Genomic DNA, 22,838 nt, shown 5'->3' on the forward strand with positions numbered 1-22,838 from the left:
CAGCTTCTGAACTTGAACAGAGAGGGTGGCCAAAAGCCTGGGATGGGCTCAGGGCCAGGACTTCTTTGCCCAAGGCCGGGGGTCAATGTGACAGACAAGGACACCTGAAGAAAACCCTGAACAGGAACTCTTTAGACCATCAAGTGAATCAGAGTGTCAACTCAGACTGAACCCACTATGGTTTTGTTCTCTTTTTATTCTGAAACCTTTTTTCCCCCTTTTGAGCTTAGCTATTTATTAAAAAATTGTTTTTTATTGCATTTTAACCAGCGTTTCTATGTAGGTACCAATCTGCTACACTCTAAAAAGCTGTGGGAGTTAATTTACTTATCTTACAGATTGTTTACAGTTTGCAAGTCTCACCTTCCACCTCAGATCTTTTTGTTTTTATCTATTTTCCTCAGCTTCTGTTTAGCCAACTTATAAGTAGATTCTTTTATTCCCCCCATCTTACTCACTGGCATTTTGAAGTTCTGAGTGGCTGTTGTTCTGGCCTTTCCTCAAATCTCCTTGTCTCTCAGATTGAGGCAGGGAAGACCTCCCCTGTGCACAAGCTCCTGGATACCATACATCAACAGTCTAGGTAGGAAACCTGAAGTTTCTGGATGTGTGGCCTTTCACTTGTCCACCAATAGTTTCTAAAATGATGGCCCTGACAAATCTCAGCCTTCCTGGCTGCACATGGTGCTGGGTTTTTTGGAAATGTACAATGTACCCAGCTGGAAGCAGTTGACCTGCCCAGACCTTCCAGCATTGGGCTTTCCAATACAACATGTTGGGGCCCTTATTTCCTATTGCTTCCTTTTGGCTAGGTGGCTCCCTCCAGCCACAGGCATTCCCTGGGCAGCTGTCTGAGTTAACATCTGAGCTTGGCCCTGGCATTACCGCTCATGAGCAAATTCCCCAGTGAGCCCACAGGGCTGTCTTCATTTCTTTTTTAGATATGATTATCTTGGAACAAAGCCAGCCTCATGGGTGTGAAACCTATGCAGTTATCCTGGCCCCTCACTCAGAAAAGCCAGTACTTGCATTAATACTCTGCTACTGCTGTCTTGACATTTTAAAATAGCTTTTCAATACAATTAAAATTTTTTTATTTTGCACTAGGTTCCACAAACTATATACCCTCTCCTTAGGAGAAGCAGAGAACATCACTGATACTTGGAGAAGTGGGTGGGTCTTACTGACTATCCCTTACTGACTGACTTAGGAGTCTAGGGCAACAACTATTAGGAGTAATTGTTTAAAAATGTTTTTTAGATGTAGTGCCATATGCTGCAAAACTTACCTTATGGGAAGCTTCCTTCTAAATAAGGCATTTTAGGACTTCAGGAAAGAAGGGTACAATTCTAGAATAGCTAGATAGAATTTTCTGCAATGATGTTAATGTTCTATATCTTTGCTGTCCAATATAGTGGCCATTAGCCACATATGACTACTGAGAACTTGAAATGTGGCTAGTATGAGGAGCTGAATTTCTAAATTTTAATTAATTTTAATTATTTTACATGTAAAGTTAAATAGCCACATGGGACTACTGGCTATTACACTGGACAGTGTAGCAATGAAACAAAGTAGTTTCTGACCTTTGATACTTTGATTATATTTTGCATCGATTCTTTTTTGTTCAGAAAAGATCTTTTTAATTCATATTTAAGGTTTATCCAGAACTAGTTGGGGGAACTCAAATCACAGGTTTTTTTTCTCTTTAGTATAGAGAAGATATCCTTTCTACCTATGAAAGTTAAGCCATGAGGCTCTTTTCTATAGCCTACAAGGGAAACAATACCTGGACGAATGAATTGCCTAAAGACTTCACCTTCCAGTTCTAAAGGATTATGGAAGAACTAAGGAAGACGAAGAAGAGGCAAGGTCAAAAGCCAGAGTCTTGGCAAGGAATTATGGCGAGGAGGTGTAGTGGGAGGTGAGTTGATAGATGAGCTTGAGCCATCCCTCCTGGGTCCACATGACCTGGTGTACAAGTGACCCAGCAAGTTCCGCGTGTTCAGAGAACATAGTAGTACATCAGAGGGCTGTGGTCAAAGCCAAAAGGTAGCTGAATAGGAACTTCAAAAAGGCCAGAACTACAAATTTCAGAGATAGGTAGTACTTCATCTCAGAAAGCCACACCAGAAAAACTATACTTTAGTGGTCACCAGTCCAAGAAACAGAAAATCCAGCCACCCCACTATTCACCAGTGAAGATCCAGATAATGCTATCTCTGCTGCTATCGGTCCACACAGATGCTATTTTGAAGGACACAAAGAGATGAAGAGAAAATTTGAAAGATTTAATATTTTACTTAAAGAAACAAAAGAGAGAATTCACATGAAGGGGTTATTTGAATTATTGAACTGAACTAATAAATTGAGCTGAATGGGATAAATTTAGGGTTCTTTTTCCCAGTTCCCTGTGGATGAGCAGGTGTATTGTAGAGAAATAAAGAAGCTGCATTTTCTTTATACATCTAAGTGCAGAGTGAATGAATTTGTGACTCTGCTACAAATATGTCTGCCTTCCTGCCAAGCCAGTTGTGGGCAGCAATTCTATTTACAAGCTTTAGCAGAAGTGGAATATGTGGCAGGAAGTGTGGTGGGGATGCTAACCTGCTGTATTGAGCTTAAGAGCTAGCATTATGAGAGAATTGGCAACTTTACTCATAGATAGACGTCCTTTCTTCAAAGGCATGAGCAACTTCCCATGGGCAGTTCATTGGGGCTTATGCAGAAGGCAGTTTTTCTTTTATCACCTACCTGGACATGGAGGAGGTTGTAGATACTTCAGTGTACCTGTCCAAGAGCTTTGAGATCAATGGGAGAGACACCGTCTGTCAGATTATGGTGTCATTTTGCCTTAGTCATCTTCTAATGCCAAATGAATCACATCTGGAATCAAGGAGGCAAGATCTACTTGGGCAATATCCTAATTACTCATCTGAATCTAACATCCTATCCGTCTCTTGTGTATACTGTTGTGTGTAGTCCCTCTGTGGGCTACAACTCCACCTGCAGGCCAACTCCAAAAAATACACATTCAAGAAAATGGAGGAATATCTGGGTTGTATTCTGTACAGCCAAGACATCTGCATTGTGCTTCAAGTATTCATGGTCCCAGAATAAAAACCCACATGGTTCATTAAATATATTTAGCAATTCCTGGAATTTATTACAAAATTCATTACACATTTCTTCTCCTTGGCTGTTAGAATAGCTGACACTTTGAAAAGGGAAGGAGGTTTTTTGTTTTTGTTTTTTGTTTTTTTTCCTGCTCAGAGGCAGATGCAGCTTTCCAATAAGACTTGCTTCATTTTTCCAACCTTCCACTAACCCACCTGACTCAGTCCAACCCGTATGAATATTTCCAACCATTGAGATGGGAAACATTAGATCCCAAGAGGCCCCACCCCTGATGCCTCCTCTACCCCTTGGGTTTCCTTCTCTGGGAAATTGACTTTTGGAAAAATTCAATTGATCATCCTCTTTGGGAACAAAAGTCACTTGTCATAGAGACTGTAGTGGCTAAGATGAGTGCAGGGACTCCTTTGCATTAGTGTCATCTTTTTTAAGCACTTTGGGTTTACCATTTCATACCCAATCCTGGAAACCATAGAACCATGAGTGAAAACTACAGCACCAATCCTGGCAGTCATGTGGCTGGGAATCCTGAGGACATCCAGCCCTAGCCATTAGGCACAGATAAGGGCCCACACAATTGGATTTTTATGATATGTGGGTGTAAGAGGAATAAAATGGTTAAGAATGGGCTTTAAGTTTACATTCTGAGGTACTGGGTTTTCTTAGTCCATTCAGGATGCTATAAAGTACCACAGGCTGAGTATCTTTATACAACAAGAATGTATTGGTCACAGATCAGGAGGCTGGAAGTCTGAGATCATGGTGCCAGCATGGTCGCCTTCTGGTCAGGGCTTTCTAACTGGTTCATAGCCAGCACCTCCTTGCTGTGTCCTCACGTGGTGGTAAGGGTTAAGGATCTCTCTGGATCTCTTTTATAAAGGCACTAATCCCATCCATGGTGTTCTTAAGCACTTTCTAAAGGCCCTACCAACCACTATCATCACTTTTGGGTGTTAGGATTTGACATATGAGTTTTGGGGGGACACATCCAGACCATAGCATGGATGAATGGCAAAGCCAGTAGCTGCAGTGAGAAAATTATTGGAGAAACATGTTGGGGAGATAAGATCAAGTTCTATTTAAAAAATGTTCAACTTGAAATTCTAATTAGACACCTAATGGAAATGTCAAGTAGGAGGCATGATATGATTGTTAAGTCTGGAGCTCAAGGGAGATGTCAGGACTGGAGAATATATAGATCTGGGAATTATTGAGAAGGAGATAGAAATGAAAGCCATGGGGCTGGATAAGATCTTCTCCAAAGTGAGTGAGTATATTTAAAGAAGAGAAGAGGTTTAGACAAATTTAAAAATCAAGAATAAGTGGAAGGAGCCAGCAGACTAAGAAGAAGCCAAGCAGGAATGTAGGAGGAAGGCTGAGAGAGTGTGTTGACCCAGAAGCCAAGCGGTTTACTGAGTCAAATGCTGCTGAGAGGTCCAGTGAGAGAAGGACTGGGAATGGTTCAGAGGATTTAGAGAGATGGAGGTCATTGGTGATCCTGAGAAGGGCTTCAGTGGAGTTGTAGGGAAGAAAACGATCAGAGAAGACTGAAAAGAGACTATGAAGTGAGGAAGTGGAGACATTGAGCATTGATCACTGCTTTTAGGAATGGTGATATAAGTAGCTCTGCACACAGGAGGGGGTAGATGGAGAAGGGCATAGATTCAGGGGAGGATAGATTTATTTTAAGGTGGGAGCTATTCTGGCATTTTTATATGAAGATAGGAATGTTCTAATAGATAGAGGAAATGTGGAAATGCTAGACAGAGTGGATTATGGAAAGAGCAAAGCCTTTGAATAGGTTAGAGGGGCTCCAGGGCTTAAGTGGTGAAGTCTAAGAGAACTTACACTCCAGGAAAGTTCTGTCATAAAGGAAAGAGGCAAAAATTAGTAACTGTGATGATGTGAAATTGTCATAGCTGTCTTCTGGTTGCTCCTTTCTGAGTAAAAAGAGAGATGAAGTCTCCTTCCACCAGCTCCACTAGTCCATCTCACTGAGACCCTGCTTCCAACCCAGAACTCTGTCTTACCCTGACAACTGAGTTGGAGGAACTCAAGAATCTGCTGAAAGTTTCTGGGTTCCCAGCAGTCCCAGAGCCAGCTGTGCTACTTTGTCTTTGAGAAGGGGTGCAAGTTAGAGAATCAAACACATGAAATACCCTTGCTCAGACTCAGAACCCTGAACATGTGAGTCTATTTAGCCACGCACACTGGACAACGCAGTCTAGTGGAGTGCCAAGTGGAAGAAGAGCAAGTCCTGGTTAAAATGTCCACTGCCATCAGGCAGCTACCTTATTTTAGTTTCTACCGTATACTCTGTTTCTAACCTCCTTGTTTTCGGTGTTCTCCCCTGTTTGTCTCTTATTTAGATACTGTGGCATTAAAAGTGTTGAAATGTTAAATGTTTATTTATTTTTGAAGGAGAGAGAGAGAGAGACAGAGCATGAGTGGGGGAGGGGCAGAGAGAGAGGGAGACACAGAATCTGAAGCAGGCTCCAGGCTCTGAGCTGTCAGCACACAGCCCGATGCGGGGCTCGAACTCACCAACCACGAGATCATGACCTGAGCCAAAGTCGGACACTTAACCGACTAAACCACCCAGGCACCCCTAAAAGTGGTTTTTAATTCAGCCTCTCCCTAAGTTGCTTCCTCTTGAATCTCTTCCCCTTTAGCTCCAGTGAGCCTCAGACAAGTCCCAGGGTCCCAGCTACCACATCCCCTCCCAGCTTTCCCAGCCCCCTCTTGTTAGGGAGAAAGGTCCTCACATAAATGGGAAAACATGTAAAACGGATTTGGAAAGGATAAACTAATGTCACCCTAAGGTATTTTTGACTAATCGGAGCAAAATAGCAAAAGCAGAGCTTTCTGAGCAAGATTTTGCTATCATCTAATCTTCTTTATCCATCTCTTAGCACCCCCCATCTCTCAAAGTCTTCTAAAGGAACAACACACCCTTTGGAAAAATGAGTGAAAGTACAGATAAATTAGGGGTTGGAGATAATGAGGGTAAAGAAGGTTGCTTCCCCATAGAATACCACACACATGTACACACACTTTGGATATCACACATGCAACTACAGTTACTGTAGCTTACAGGCAAATGAGTAGCAAATTTGAATGTCTTTTTTTCTGGTAAGAATTTTGCAGCAAAACATAAATATATTAATTTAAAAAGAAAACATGCACAATTGTACACAACTATGTTAATTTCTTTAGCCAAACTTTTGTGGAGAGGTGTTTGGACTTTTATTTATTTATTTTAAACTTTAATTTATTTATTTTGAGAGAGACAGACAGTGTGAGCAGGGAAGAGGCAGAGAGAGAGAGAGAATCCCAAGCAGGCCTGACATGGGACTCGAACTCACAAAACTACGAGATTATGACCTGAACCGAAATCAGGAGTCAGACGCTTAACTGAGCTACCCAGGTGCCCCTGGACTTTTATTTGAAATAAAGTATCTATGTATACATACTTCTAACTAAATAGTAGTCAGGGTGAATATTTATTTTCCTACATAATATGTGACTAAACAAATAAAGCTCTTTTTTTTTTTTTTAACACTCCTTATATTGAAAGCCAAACATCTAATTTGTCATGTGCCATCACTCAAAATGATTTTGGAACTTCTTTTTGTAACTTCAGAGCTCTTTAAACACACAGGGTGATCAACCATCTCAGTTTGTCTGGGACTGAAGAGTTTCCCAGGATGTGGGACTTTGAATTTTAAACGTGAGACAGCTTTGGATTAACTTTCCTGGGTTACCTGGAACCGAGGGAGATTTCAGTCCTAAAACTGGGTGAGTGCCAGGCAAAATGGGTTGAGTTTGGTCACCCTATTTGTAAACACAAGAAACGCCAGCTTATTGTTTTATAGTTGTAACCCTATTACTCAGTTTGATCCCCTCTTTATTTTTAAAGACTTGGCCCTCAGTATCTTTTGGCTATTGCAAAATTTCTTCACTGCAAGCAAACAAACCTTTTCTTCCTTCCTTTCCATTCTTACCTTTCCATATCTGGGTCACTGTAAGTAAAAGTATGTATATTAGTGGTGGACTTGACAGACTCTCTCTCTGACCATAGTTTAGTCAGACTTCTCTGAGTCTTCTTCTCTATTAGGTCTCCACCTTGGCCCCATTCTGTCTTTGGCCTGTCTCTCCCAGTTTTAACAAGAATCCTATTAAGCTGGTTTAGTAAGAATCCCCTTACCCCTGATATCTCCTCTTAGTAATTTCCATCCACTGACCCCCTCACTCTGCCTATTGGCTATAAATCCCCTGCTGTCTTTGCTGTAATCTCTCCCCTACTACAGTGATCTTATTGCAATTGTCCTAAATAATGTCTTCCTTGCCATTTTAATAAGTGCCGGAATATTTTTTTCTTTAACAGTTATGGTGCCATGACTTGGACGGGATCGAATTCATCATTGGACCCCTGGAACCTCTCATCCAGGACCCCAAGTGTGTGCTTTTGAAGACTTTATTTCACTCCTGACTGATTAGAGATCTACTGGTGAGTCTAACTCCTGGGCCAGTGCTCTGGATGACAGGCTGTTAAAGCATGGTTAAGGGCAGGTTTTGATTCTTAAGATTCAGCATATACTCGCTGAGGCTAGGTTAGAGTTCCATGATCCTTTGGTTGAAAAGTACCTGTTAAGCAAGTATCTTTCTGGATGGATGTCTTCTTGGATCTTTCTGAGTAGGGATTTACTCCCTGACTCTTAAGTGGCAAATTCCTGACTCTTTTGGAGGCCTCTACTCTAGAAACTGTGTTAGAGTCCCAGGCAAATGGAAGCTGGGTTAGAGTCCCAGCCTTCTTTGTTAGCAAGGTACCATGAATTAAGAACAAGGGAGGATCTCAGTAGAATGAAAACCCCTTCTCATACCCCTTTTGACTATATGCTCCACTACCATGGTACTAACTCTCTACTTCCTTTCTTGTTGGAATAATTTTACTAGAGATAATTGGGAACCTCAGTGACTCCCCCAAACTGGTTCCTCTAAGACTTCTCTCAGCATTATTTCTGTTTCTCCTTTTTCCTTTTAGCGCCTTCAGTCTTTGAATCCATTGATATGACTGTTGTCAAGCCCCTACCTCCTCCATCTCTCTGTCCACCCCTGCAAGACTTTCTCTTTCCCATTCCAGCCCCTCAGTTTCTTACAGTCGCTTGAATTTTGGGTTCCCCAACCCACAATGAAGGCTCTCAAGAGACTCTGGGACCACCAAAGAAAGTACATGTAGGGCAAAACAAAATCTTAAAATGTTCCTCCATAAATCTTGGTGAAAAGCATTAACCATCAATTAAGCAGGTAACCTTAACTTGTTTCATCTGTCAGAAACACAATTTGGGATAAAAATATAAAGTGGAGCAAAAACAAGAGCCAATTATTTTGTAGAAACCAGTGAGTTTTTATTGCTATGTTTACCTGACTCGTGGCAACAATTTTAGAATGAAAGCGACAGGGTCTCTCTTTGCATCTGTCTGTATGTTTATATAGTTATGTTTGTATATTTGTGTTATGTATATGTGATATTTTCTATCTCTCGTTGGTATTGCGAAAAAATTTATAAAATCTTGTGAAGGAGATTCTTAAATTGACTTAGAGGGATGACTGAGTGGCTCTGTTGGTTAAGCGTCCAACTTCGACTCAGGTCATGCTCTCACACTTCGTGGGTTTGAGCCCCGCATCGGGCTCTGTGCTGACAGCACGGAGCCTGGAGCCTGCTTCAGATTATGTGTCTCCCTCTCTCTCTGCCTCTCCCTCACTTGTGCCCTGTCTCTCTCTCTCTCTCTGTCTCTCTCTCTCAAAAATAAATAAACATTAAACATTTTTTAATTGGCTTAGAGAGAAGTGCTTATATAAATTAAATATTCCTAAATCTTCCAGAAATATAGAAACTAATTCAAATGCTTTAAGTATAAGCATCAAGTATAATACAAGTATATATTTGGTGTTTAACCATTTTTAGATTTCTTTGCTTTTGTGACTTTTTTCTTTTTCTTTTCTTTTCTTTCTTTCTTTCTTTTTTTTTTTTTTTTTGATACTTGCCTATCATGCATGTGCTGTAAAAATAGGCAACAGGGAAATAACTTGAGATGAGGGCTAGCTTTGTTTAATGTTATGATATATATGCCTAAAAAGAATTTACAAAATATTTTTTGTATTAGCAACCTTAGAGATATGTATGTTAAATAGAGACATTCATTAAACATTGAGATCATTTCTAAGAGAAACTATTAAACCTTAAATTTCTAAGCACAAGTTTAAGTTTTATATACCTTTGGCCTCTTATTTTTATATGATATAGAGAGGCTAACTATATTTGAGTCTGTTGATAACATCTTTCGGACACAATGAAAAGTACTGTCAGAAAGCATATATGTACTTATAAAATTGTGAGATGGTATATTCATAAAATTTGCTAGTCTGTTACAGAAATCTGGTATACAAGAGACAATTCAGTTGCCTACTTCCTAGTTTTTTCTGTTAAAATGTTATTAATGATTAAAAAGTATAATCAATATTTGTAAATGAAGCTACTAGAAACAATAAGGGTGAAATGAAACAACATTGCATGACAGGTATGTAAGGAAAGTAGAATGTATTTTTGATAAAGTAAAGTATACAGTGGGAATGTCTGGGTGGCTCAGTTGGTTGAGCATCCAACTTCCACTCAAGCCATGATCTTGCATTTCATGAGTTTGAGTCCCACATCAGGCTGTCTACTGTCAGCGTAGAGCCCCCTTCAGATCCTCTGTCCCTTTCTCTCTGCTGCTCCCCTGCTTGCGCTCTTTCTCTCTCTCAAAAATAAAAATAAACATTGAAAAAAAGAGAGAAAAGTATACAGTGTATGTAGGAAGGGTTTTGTTAAGGTAATAAGAATGTAATTTTTCCCAAAAGGAAAAAAGGAAAAAATAGGACAAAAACTGAATGGGTGTAAAAAGTTATAGAAGGTTTTCAGGAAAGGAATCTTGGAGAAGGAATCTTATGTGGTCAAATCTGGATTATTGAATATGTTTATTTATAAGGTTTTTGAAAATGCATTTTAGTATTAAAAGTACACTAATGCAAAACTAGATTTTGGTTTTCTCTTTGTTGAAATAACAAAATTTTCTTGATTTATTGGTCTGCTCTTAATAAGAGATTGTAAAAGCTTTTCTACCTTTTGTGTAATTCTCCTAGGAAACAGATACCGTGTCTTCTCAGAATAATTTCCTGTGCTTTATATCCTTTGTCATATCCTTAATTGTTTAAGAGAACCAAGTCTTCTCACTTTTAAAAGAACTAATTTTTTAAAAGATGTTACAGTCATGTTATCTATGACATTTACTTTTGAATTCTTTTTTGTGACTTTGGTTAAATGTGTAGCTAAGTATTGTTCACCATAACCTGGGATTGTATTTAGTCAAGTATTCAAAACTTTTGACCTTTTTTTTTTTTTTAAAGCTTATTTATTTACTTTGAGAAAGAGAGTGTGTGCAGGAGTAGGCGAGGGGCAGAGAGAGGGAGAGAAAGAATCCCAAGCAGGCTCTCACTGTTAGCACAGAGCCTGACGTGGGGCCAGAACTCATGAACCTCATGATGTGAGATCATGACCTGAGCTGAAATCAAGAGTTGGATGCTTAACTGACAGAGCCACTCACGCGCCCTCCATCTTGGACCTTTTGGACAATTTGCCCTCCCTGGATCAAATCCTAAATGAAATCTTTATCTTGAACTGACCTTGACATTTCTCAGACGGCTCCTTCAAGATCTTAAAGGATTTTTCTTTTATCTTGAAAAAGAGAAAAAAAAACAATTAGCTTTATTTCATATGTTCAACTGCATGAAAAGTATTGTCCAATAAAAGCTACTGTAACCTTCTCCAAGTTTTATTTGTATGGATAAAATATTTGTATGGATAAATATTTCAGAAATTTTATGAAACTTTTCAATACCCTCACTGTCCATGATGTGTTCTGTTATAATGTCACCAGTCATAACTCTAGTTAACATTTTAAATGTTCTACACCACATAATCAAATTCCCTTGCCAATTGCATTATTTTTATGATGAATTCTCCTCAGATCTTTCATCATTAATAGTTTTTGTTTGACTCTGATTCTTCTCTGAAAGTACTTACAATCAGCTGTAGGCCAGAGTGCCTCATCTTCAACAGAAAGCAGTGGTCTCAGAATCCCACTAGGACAGGTCTCTGGATACAGGCTTTCCAATGGCATTGCTTAAATAATTTTGAGACCACACTATTTGACTGAGAAAGCATCCTAGAACTCTAGTGGAGAAGCTGATGGGTTCATAAGAGCAAGCAGAACAAGAATGAGTTACATAAGAATGAATGAAGTGATGAAGGATGATTATGGTTTTTGTTCAGAAGATTGCCACTGGATTTAAGGAACCCCTTTTCCTTTTCTCTTAAGCTATAACTCACAGCGATTTAGTAGATAATACTTTTTGTAAACAGAAATGAAACATTTATCTTTTCTCCCTGCCTGATTCCTCCAGAATTCAGAAACTCTTACTGAGTGTTCTTATTTTCATGGCAATATAATCATTTGCGTACATCCAATAAGAATCTGTCCTCCTTGAACAAGACATAATTGGAAACATTTGTTATATAACCAAGACTTTGAGTGGAATGTCATATTTTAGACTGATGAGCATAGAATCAGTTATGACCAAATAGTTTGAAGGAACTAAGGTTGACTTTATGGAGCTAATGCTTTCAAAGCCCTTTTGGGAAAACTGGGCTGGTATGGCTTACAGCGTTCCCAGCCTTGTAGGTGAGTAACAAAGGTCTCTTCTTGGCAGGCCCAGGAACGTTAGGATATTTTGGAGACCTAGAGAATGGAGAAATTTACCTAAATCTATAGATACTGCAAGTGAAATCTGGTGGCAAATTCGTGGCTTGGGTTCCTAACCTTGAGAGGCTTTTAAAAGTCTAAGTTGAGATTCCTTATGAAAAGTTCTAGCAAAGCAAACTTCAAAGATGTATGTGGTCAATTACTACTCTTGCTGCACTTATGTAAATAATAGGCCAAATATAATATGACCAGACTTATTTTGTAAACAGGAATAATCATACTTTGGTTAACTTTGGTGAAAAAAGGGGTTAATGTAGAGAGAAATTTTATGCTTCAGTGAAAATCTATAGCTTACCTTTGTGGACGTCAGACTCTAGTCTGGTCATTGTCTTTGAGGTTTTATTATAAACTTACAGATTGGAGTGAATCCTGTCAACTTGCCTTAATTAGAAGAACTCGTCCTTCCCAAATATTCAGTTTCTCTAATTTTCTTCAATATCTTTCCAGAACTATCCAAATGAATATTTCCAATTTTTCTCCCACTTTCCTAACTTGGTGTCACTGAAAACTAAAACCTGACTGTGCAGATATTTATTGGGATCTTAGGTTGTTTTGCAAGCTGAAGCTGGACAATGGGCAGCCTTTAAGCCTGATGCTGCTAAGTAGACCCTCAGAAAGTTTGTGGAAAAGTTCCATATCTTCCATGCTCTGCTCTGGGACATAACCATGGCACTGATATTATGCCATCACTGAAGACATTCAAACTGCAGACTAGGAAATCTATCAGATTGCCACCATCACCTTCATTTCACTGTCTAAAGATGGCCACTATCTAGAAATCTCAACTGCCTGCCCTTTGGACTCAGAAACTGGGTTTATAGTCTGCTTCAACCTTAATCTTTATTTTTCTTTTTACTTTCATAGAAATTTCCTGAATTAAATGCCTGATTATTTGTACCATGCAGCAAATATCCTCCACTACCAACTCCCAACAGATGGTTTAGCTGGTCCTTAATAACAAAAGGGGACTGAACAAGAAATGGACTTAAATTGTTCAGAGGAAAGAAAAATGTCTCTTTTTTTCCCTTGAACAGGAGGAAGGACTGACAAAGATTCTAAGGCTTCAGTCTTGGTCCGGTCCTGTTTTAACAAGAATCTTGCCAATTACGTTTAGTGAGAGTACCCCCACCACTGATATCTAGTCACCCTCCATGTCTGGTCAAGTCCCCCATCACTCACCATTGATGCGTAAGTACATGGTCAGCCTTTCACAGGAATTCTGTTAGAAAAGAATTTTTCTACGCTTGATACCTCCTGTTAGTAATTTTCTATCCACTGACCCCTCATTTTGCACATTGGCTAATAACACCCACTTGTTTTTCTTGTATGGGGAGTTGAATCTGATCTCTCTCCTATTGCCATAGAGCCAGCTCCTATTGCAATAGTCTTGAATAAAGTATTCTTTACCATTTTAACAAATGTCAGAATAATTTTTTATTTAACAGACACATCAGGAAAAAGGGGTTTCTTACTATGTAAGCCACAAGAGACATTAAAATCATCATCTCTTTAAAGGTCATTTTGTCCTTCCTCCCACTAGTTTTGGAATCCTTCAGACCTCAACTTGTAGCTCAGTACATTATCCCTTCCTCTGACTTTTGGCTGCTTAACACATTTCATGGTAATCACTAATTCATCACATGGAACTGAATAAGAACCATTTAATATGATTATCTTCTCCATTAAAGCTGTCATCATAATTAGAGCTGCAGTGAACTGTTTGCCAGGAATTATAACTTCTGCCAAGAAAAACTTGGGTGTCATTTTAGAAAAATTCTTAGGTGGGGGAGGAGGAGATCAGGACCATCTGTGTTGGGATCCAGAACTGAATAATGAAAAATAAAGCCCCCTTCCCCTGCTATCTGCCAAACTCTAGCCAGCCCTCCAACTGGACCTTGCCAAAGACTTTAGAATGAACCAACTTCCAAGGTAGTCCAAAGAGCACACCCTCTTAGGGAATGATAACCTTGGGAAAGCCACCCTTTAAGAAGAGGAAAAGGACAGCATCAAATAAAAATCAGGCCTTCGTGCGTAAGGCTTCCTAAAAGTTGTTCCAAATGGTTTTGTTTGCCACCCTACTGTTTCCAGGGCAACCACCTAAGCCAGGACAGAAGTAGAAGGAGACATGAGGCTAGAATGGGACCACCCACTGCAATTCTCATTTTATTCTGATGGCAAGAACCTTTATATCGACTCGAAGTGTTTGTCAGCCCTCTTGCTGTGAATCACTAGAATAACATTTTGCCCTGATGGAAGTGTGTCACAGGCTGCTGCTCCCACATCCCCCCATACTGAGGTGTTTTAAAATGGAACCAAATATCCCAGGGGAATTTTCTCTGCACTACCAGCATTGCTTTGTTGCACATTTTTAGATTACACACTGTAAATTATAGATAAAATACATTATGCTGATTTCCTCCTGCATATCTTTTAGTTATTTTTAGGAAAAGTGTCTTTGAAATTCAGCCTCTCAGGTAAATGTTCAAAATGAAGAGAAAAATAAAACCAAGGCAGAGGAATGCACAAGACTGAGACTGCAACCACATCACAGTCTGGCACTTTGTCATAAGCATAACTCGTGTCCAGCAAGGATTTTAGTTGCAGAATGTGAAGAAGCCCTGCATTAGGCATCATGAGATTTGGATGTGCCTCTTGGTTCTGCATGTTTCTGGATATATGACCTTGTAGGAATTTATCTCATCCCTCCAAGTCTTAGTTTCCTCATCTATGAAATGAGAAATGTTCATGGAGATCTCTAAGGTGACTTCCACTTCTCACACTGTATGACACTCTGTATGAATCTTACTAAAATGCCCTTGAATCACATAGATCATATTATTTTGACCACTTTTAAAAAGAATTAATAAACTCAACTTGTGAGCATTAAAAAAATTCAGTAGCACCAAAACACTTTGACCTGCAATCTTCATGATATCTTACTGCACTGGGTTTTGGTGATTTTCTACTTGCTATGCTGGATATCTCCCATTTTCTCCTCAAATGAACTCTCCATCGTTCACCCCCGGAGGTTGTCCTGTGAGGACTACAACACAGGCCCATGTCTCCTGCCTTCCAGGTGGATTCAGTGAATGGGCAGGAGAATGAAAGGAGGGCAGAGTGTGAGGTTGCCCCTTTCTCCCTCTGCCTGTGAGGTCGAGCTAGCATCGTCCCTCAACCAAAGGTCGCAGCTGGAAAGCATCCTCTCTACATAACTGTCTCCAGGTTTCCATAATGGCTCTTATTCTGTTCAGGCTGCAATAACAAAATGCCATAGACTGGGTGGCTTATGGACAAGAGATTTATTTCTTACAGTTCTGGGGGCTGGAAGTCTGAGATCAGGGTGCTGACAGATTTGGTGTCTGGTGAGAACCCACTTCCTGGTTGTAGACTGCTAACTTCTTGCTATACCCTCCTGTGATGGTAAAAGGGTGAGGGAGCTCTCTGGGGTCTCTTTTATAAGGGCACCAATTCCATTCATGAGGGCTTCACCCTCATGACCTAATTATCTCCTAAAGACCCCATTCTCTAGTATCATCACATTGGGTGTTAGAATTTCAACATTATGACTTTTGGGGAAACACAAACATTCAGTCTATAGCAGACTCTTTCCTCTTGCTACTGCAGGTTGAGAGACACTGCATAACCCTTATGGCTCTGTATGCCCTGTGCATACCTTTAAATTTTGGTCTAGTCAAGTTTGAACAAGCCATCTATTGCTTTCCTCTATCTTGACTGATACACTCCATTTTTTGAGATACAAGTATGGCAATATTGGAAAGACCATGGTGCTCTTTATTTCAATATATCAATTCACCTTGAATATCAAATACATATTCTGCCCTCCCATAATTGTGACTCTGAGAAAAGATGAGAATCTCCATGCAATGCTTCTTGGTTATGTTGTACTTGACTTCTATATGTGCTTGTATTATTAGACAGGATTCAGAAGCAGATAATAGAAGCCAGTCTAGTAGTTAAACAGAAAGGATTGGACACAAGGAATCAGATGCTCACAATTATAAGGCTGGGAGGAGTAGGCGCTAGGTTAGGCTTTCTGGAATGACTTCCAGAACACTACCACAGAGCTGACCTGTCTAGAGAACTATCTCTGCAAAGAATAGGAAGCTGGGGAATCAAGAAGCCCATGCCAACCTGCCAGCTCCAAGATCTCACAACTTTTGCTGATTTAGGCATCAGAAAATTGCAGACTCAGTTGTTAGCCCCAAACCTTGTATTCCTGATTTGCACCACCAGAATGAAGGCCTGCCTTCCCTCCTATTTGACTCAGTTCTGAATTCAATTTTCATGTAAGTACATTTAATCAATCATATTCCTAGTTGCAAATGAGTATGGGAAATATCAGTTTTAGCTTTCCAACGTCTGTAGTTCAGGAAGGCATACTAGAAGGAGATTGGGATGAATTCTGAGCAAGCCAATCTATTCTCTGTCACAAGATTATTTCTGAAAGCATGTTTCAAATGGCACACTAAAAAAAGATGAACTTTGGAGATTAAAAAAAAATAGAGTAGAATTAAAATCTCTGCTTAAGGACTTACCAGCTGTGTAACCTTGAGCAGGATGCACTTAATACTACGAGAGCTATTTTTCATATTTGTAATAGAAATAATAATGCCTACCTCACAGAATTTTCATTCATTTATCCATCTCTATTAACATGACTTCTTAGTTGGAAGTGACAGAAATCTAATTGGTTAAGTAACAAAAAAATTGTCAAAGGCTATTTGGTAGGTCACAGAATTGCCATAAGGTCTAGAGAGTCAGCCTCAAGGCTGAACTTCTAGGACACCACCTGAAGTAGGCATCAGAACTATCTTGGGACACTGCTTCTGTCTCCACAACTCCCGCCTAGCACTCGATGCTACATTTTCCACTGCCAGCAGGAATTTAACTTCACTGATGCAGGTACTATCGCCAGCTGTGTTACCAGAAACTAACCAGTGTCATGTCTGAAAGCCAAGTGGCAGTGCTGTCACTCTCATTGGCAAAAATGGATTCCACATGGCATTTCTTCTTCACCTTAGTCTCTTCTCAAGGCAGGTTTCACAGGAGTGTCTGGTGAGGCCTGGATCACATGCTTGTGCCCAGCTGCAAGGAGGGCTAGGAAAGCATGATTTCTGACTTTTAACTTGAGGAGGGAGGAAATTCCCTAACCAAAGGGAGAGTATTCATAAAGTGCTGGCCTCCAGACAAACGTCCATTATACCTCCTCCAAATGGCTAAGCAAAGGGGACTTTTATTAGCTTTTTCTCACTCTGCTTTCCTCTGTTCATGGACCATTCTCCTCAAAATGGTGGCATGCTGGTTCCTGAGAGCTGCAAATTTATATTTTATCAGCCAAGCAGTACTTGTGTAAAGAATGTGTCTCTTTCCCAATGATTCCATCAAAATCTGTAGCTGACTCTATTGATCAGATTTGGATCGCATAAACTTTCCTAAATCATTCATTGAGCCAGAGAGATGGAATAAATTAACACATCAGGTCTGGGTTACATGCCAGCTGAGCTGAGGAAGTATAGATTCAGCCCTTTTAGAACTGTTTGGCTCAAGCCTGGGGGGAGAAAGTTTTATAAAGGAATGTTGGGCATTCTTGGGATGAGAATGCTAGGCAGGCAAAAACAATAGTTTTTCACTGTACTCTTCCTGATGCTTTGATATCCACAAACACACACTCTTCCTCTCATCATAAAATGTCATAAGTATTCTCACTCATGACAGTGCAACTCTTCCATGTACACCCCAAAACTCCCTCCCTAAGGTCTATGCCACTTATTGCATCCAGCTCTAGGGGCTCTCAGCAATGGCATTTGATGGTTAATTTTATGTGTCAACTTGACTGGGCTGAGGAATCCCCAAATAGCTGGTAAAACCTTATTTCTAGGTGTGTCTGTGAGAGTGTTTCTGGAGGAGCTTAGCATTTGAATCAGTAGACTGGGTAAAGAAGATCTCCCCTACTGATGCACATGGGCATCAGCTAATACATTTAGAGCTTGAATAAAATAACAAGTCAGAGGAAGAGTGAATTTGCTTTCTCTGCTTGAGCTGAGACATCCATCATCTCCTGTCCTTGGACATCAATGCTCTTGGTTCTTGAGCCTTTGTACTTGGACTGGGACTTATACCATTGACTCCTCTGGTTCTTAGACCTTTGAATTTGGACTAGAAGCACACCACTGGATTTCCTGGGCCCCCAGTTTGCACACAGCAGATCATTGGATTTCTCAGCCTCCGTAGTCACATTAGCTAGTCCCTTATAATAAATCTCTTTCTGTGTATCTCTGCATATCCTACTGGTTCTGTTTCTCTGTAGAATGCTGACTAACGCAGTTCATCACTCTCAGGTCCAGAGTATATGCTCTGTATTGGCAACTTTGCTAAATGACAAATATAACCTAAGCTACAAAGGTGTAAGGAGACCAGGATACCTTAATTAAAAAAAAAAAGTCCCATGTGAAAAAGGGAAGAAGAATCAACTTATAATGGTCACTGTCTAACAACATTGATCACATCCTGCTTTCCAGGAATAAAAAACTCTCCCTGCTTCAGTGGTGGAGTGAAATCAGAGGTTAGCCAAAGTAGCTGACAATGGCTTTCTCCTCTGGTAGTGCAGTATCTACTGTGGTCACATCTGAGAAGCTCCCACAGATGGGAGCTAAACTAATTTTGAAACCTATTTTCTATAGAGAAGAGTTCAGGGCCCTGGAGATTGCCTTAGGCTGGTCATCATTTTTATTTAGATCTAGTAGGCTTTCCATCTATATCTAACACTACAATGTCCTTTCTTACAGCAACAGGCCTTAGATTTATGCCCTTGTCCCCAGCCCTTAACTATAATGCCTCCATTTTGGATATTTCCTGGGGGAAGTGACAAGCAGTAGCTTGAGTTGGAAGAGACAAAACCTGTGGGCTCCCCCATGCCAAGTATTTCAGTGGTTGGGTTCCAAAGTGGGGCTAAGTGGAGATTTCATCAGGCAATGGAGACTCAGAAAGAGGTGCTCAGTGGGGCTTTCCTTAGCTCCTTTTTATCTCCTTTTAAGTTTTCAGTGTCCTGGACTTTGCTTCCTCTAACTTTATCTTGAGGAAGAGAATTCAGCATTTGCCAAATGAGCAAAGTGCAAGATTATCTGGCTACTAACTCTCCTTGATCATAGGGCTTTCCTTAACCATTTCCGTTCTCTTTCTGCTTTCTGATGAGCCAGTAATCACTTATAGTAGCTTGTCTCAGTCTGAAAAAATATCCAACCTTATCTAACCAGATGACATTTTTCCACCAACTCTCCTAAATTTCCCAGCATAGACATCTTGCCTGGGTCTCCGGATAAAACTTACTCATGAAGCTAACCATCTTCCCAGCAAGAGAAGCGAAAATACACTATGTCCTGCCTCACCATGACCCTTCCAACTCCACACTGTCATTCCAAGTGTGTCAGTTGTAACAGGTACTTTCAGGAATCAATTTCTATTTCACTTTTTCCATAAACAAAAAAAAAACCTGTGGCTATCTTAAGCAAAAACAAGAAATGTGCTCAAGAATGTGGAGTAACACAAAGAATTAAAAGAAAATCTAAGCACCAGTCTGTGAAAAGAACAGAAATCAAAATAGTTCTAAGTATCCAAGTAACACGAACCAATGGTCAGTCCGTTTTGTGGCAGTGTTGTTAGGATAAGTGATTATAGCCATTTTCTATCCCTGTTTTATCATACTTGAGATTTAATGATTGGGATGAGACCAGCATAGGGTCTTCCTATTGCTCTGCCATTTGAACTCCTCCCCAAGGTTTAATGTTTGGAAGAAAGAGTCTGAATGGCATTTTTGGGTCATCCAATCACTCACTTCTTGTTCAAGGCAGAACATTTTGAATGATTGCCTCACCAAGACTGTCAAAGGAATTGTTTTAAGGTGTTCTTATCAGAAAAAAAAAAAAAAAAAAGAATGAATGCCCAGCAGACAAAACTCAAATATGTTTACTATTTGCTCACTTATATGATAAGCCCTATGTTAGTTTCTCTGGATCCAAAGATAAATAATGATGTTGACTAACACTTATTAATCATTTAATCAATGCCAGGAAATTCCTATGTATTATTTCAGATATTCTTTATAATAAATACTATAATATAGGTACTCTTATGTCTTAGGTCAGTGTTATCGGTTTAATTGTTCAGTGGGTTTAATTGTTTAATACATATATTGAAGTCTTAACCCTAGCACCTCATAATGTGGCCTTATTTCCAAATAGGGTTATTGCAGATATAATTAGTTAAGATGATACCAATAGTGTGAGCCCTAATCCAATATGACTGGTGTGTTTATAAAAAGAGGAAATTTGGACACAAATGCACACAGGAAGAATGCCATGTGAAGATGAAGGCAGAGATAGAAGTGATGCATCTATAAGCCAAGGAACACTAAAAATTGCCAGGAAACCATCAGAATCTTGGGGAAAGGCATGGACATTCTTCCTCACAGCCCTTAAAAGGAACCAACCTATCAATACCTTGATCTTGGATTTCCTGCCTCCAGAACTGTGAAACAATAAATGTATTTTATGTCCCCCAGTTCATTAACACTTTGTTACAGCAGCCCTTGAAACTAATATAGCTGAGTTCCCTAGAAGAAGAGTCTGACATAGAATTCTTATACAAGAGATCTATTGAAATAGCACCTTTCTAGGTTTTTCCTGTGTTCTTCCAAAATGGCCACCACATTATTTCTGGTCCCCTATACTTTTCATATTCTTCCCAAGTTGCCACTCCACTGCCAAGAAGTGGAGTCTTTGAACTTGAGGGGACCTTGTGAGTATTTTAACTAATAGAATAAGGCAGAAGTAACACTGGGTGACTTCCAAACTTAGGTCCTGAAAAGCAATTCAACTATCATATAGCTCTTTTTCAAGATACTCTCCCTTAGAAGCCAGCCACTGTGCTATAAGGAAGCCAAAATTAGCCCATTCAGAGAGACTACATGGAGAGGGACTAAGGTCCCCAGTGAATGGGATAGAGATAGAGATAGAGATAGATACATCTCAACTGCCAGACATCTGAGTGGTAGGACTTCAGACGATTCCTGTCCCCAGCCTTCAGGTCATCTATCTCACAAATGTTATGAGACAGACAAAAATCACTCCCCCAAAGTTCTTGACCCACAGAGTCTATGAGCATAATAAATAGTTGCTGTAAGTCCACCACGTTTTGGGGTGATTTATATTGCAGCCATAGCAACTAGAACAGTTTTTAGTATATAGGAGTAGGGTATTGCTATAACAAAATGCCAAAAATGTGGCAGTGGCTTTGGGACTTTGGGACAGTAGATGAAATGTGAAAGGGCCTTGAAGAGACTGGTGGAAGAGTCTAATGACCCTCAAGAGAACTCTCAGAGAGGAATTAAAGAAAAGTAAGGAAAATATTATTGGAAATTGGAGAAAGAGATTCCTTGTTATGTAGTGACAAAATGTTTAGCAACACTGAACCTATGATAAAGTAGAAAATAGAAAATATACCTAATGAGCTTGATAACCTAGCTAAGGAGATTTCCTGGAAGAATATTGAAGGCACCACCTGACTTCTTGCTTATAGTAAAATGTGAGAAGAAAGAAATAAGCTAAATAAAGAACTGAATTTGAAAATAAAACTATCATTTCCAGGCTCCTCAAGATTGCCAATTAAGAAAAAGCTTCACAGCAAGGATCAAACCCAGGGAAGAAATATAACATCCATTTTCATGATCTCAGACAAATCTGAAGTCGTTCCTCAGAAGACAATTTAGTCAGACCAAAGGTCCTTTAGGGATCTTAAGGATGTCTCTAAAAAGGACTTCTAAGAATCTTAAAGGTGTTGTCCCTCAGGAGTTTACTAGGAAGACCAAAGTAAGAGAAGGGCTTCTCTCAGAGACTTTGGGCATAGATTTTGTTTAATGGAGTGGACTATAAATTAATTGAGTCATAAAAACCCATAAATGTTTTAAAAGAATTATATAAACTTGGACTAAAAGGTTTAGAGATAATATAAAATGAAAAAGAGGTCTTTGGACCTCCAAATTTCTATGGGCAGAGCAGACTGAGAAAATTACTCAGTTGCAAATGTGGACTATTTTCTATGGAAAATCAAGAAGTCAAGAATACAGAGGGTAGAGCCAAGAGCAATAGTGAATCATTCCCAAACAGTAGGACTGATCCTCTAATCAAGAAACTGGCAATATATGTCCAGCTGGATTTTAGTATTGTGATGGACCAGTGACTTCTGTGTTCTTCAGTTTTTCCCCTTTTTAAATGGCAATGTCTATCACAGTTATTTGTGCCTGTCCCATCATTGTATGTTGGGAATGTGTGAGAGAGATATTTTGTCTCTTTAGTTCATAGGTTTGCAGATCAAAAGGAACCATTCCCAGGGAGCTATATTTGAGGAAACACATCCAAGGAAACATATCGATACCTAGATCTAATCTAAATGACAATATTTTCCTTTCCCCTCTAAGTATGAATATAGTACTTGACATATATGCTTAGAAAGTGAATAAAAGAACATGTTATTCATTATACTGGAAAAATAGATATTCTGGTTAGTAAAAATAACTTGGGACTGGCCTAAAGATAGTTATATAGACTTGGGGTGCCTGGGTGGCTCAGTCAGTTAACCTTCTGACTTGATCTTAGCTCAGGTCATGATCTCAGGTTCATGAGTTCAAGTCCCGCTTAGGGCTCTGTGCTGACAACGTGGAGCCTGCTTGGAGTTATCTTTCCATTTCTCTCTGCCCCTACCCCACCTGTGCTCTCTCTCTTTCTCAAAATAAATCAATAAACTTAAAAAAAATTTAAAAAGATAGTT

General features: G+C 39.6%; 1 protein-coding gene across 6 annotated transcripts in view; it reads left to right on the forward strand.

The window, feature by feature from the left end:
* ZNF280D (zinc finger protein 280D) overlaps positions 1 to 22,838 on the forward strand; it is a 319,813-nt gene that overhangs the window by 70,481 nt on the left and 226,494 nt on the right. For 4 of the 6 annotated variants that reach the window (XM_053889035.1, XM_019442005.2, XM_019442011.2 and 1 more), the window contains exon 2: positions 7,523 to 7,645. The gene's annotated coding sequence lies outside the window, so the exon portion shown is untranslated. Of the gene's footprint in view, positions 1 to 1,107; positions 1,174 to 1,817; positions 1,925 to 7,522; positions 7,646 to 22,838 lie in introns of those variants that run through there. The other 2 variants (XM_019442008.2, XM_019442007.2) reach the window with 2 other exon arrangements.

This window comes from Panthera pardus, unplaced genomic scaffold (genome assembly GCF_024362965.1).
Source record: "Panthera pardus isolate Hobbes unplaced genomic scaffold, ASM2436296v1 HiC_scaffold_24, whole genome shotgun sequence".
Taxonomy (NCBI): domain Eukaryota; kingdom Metazoa; phylum Chordata; class Mammalia; order Carnivora; family Felidae; genus Panthera; species Panthera pardus.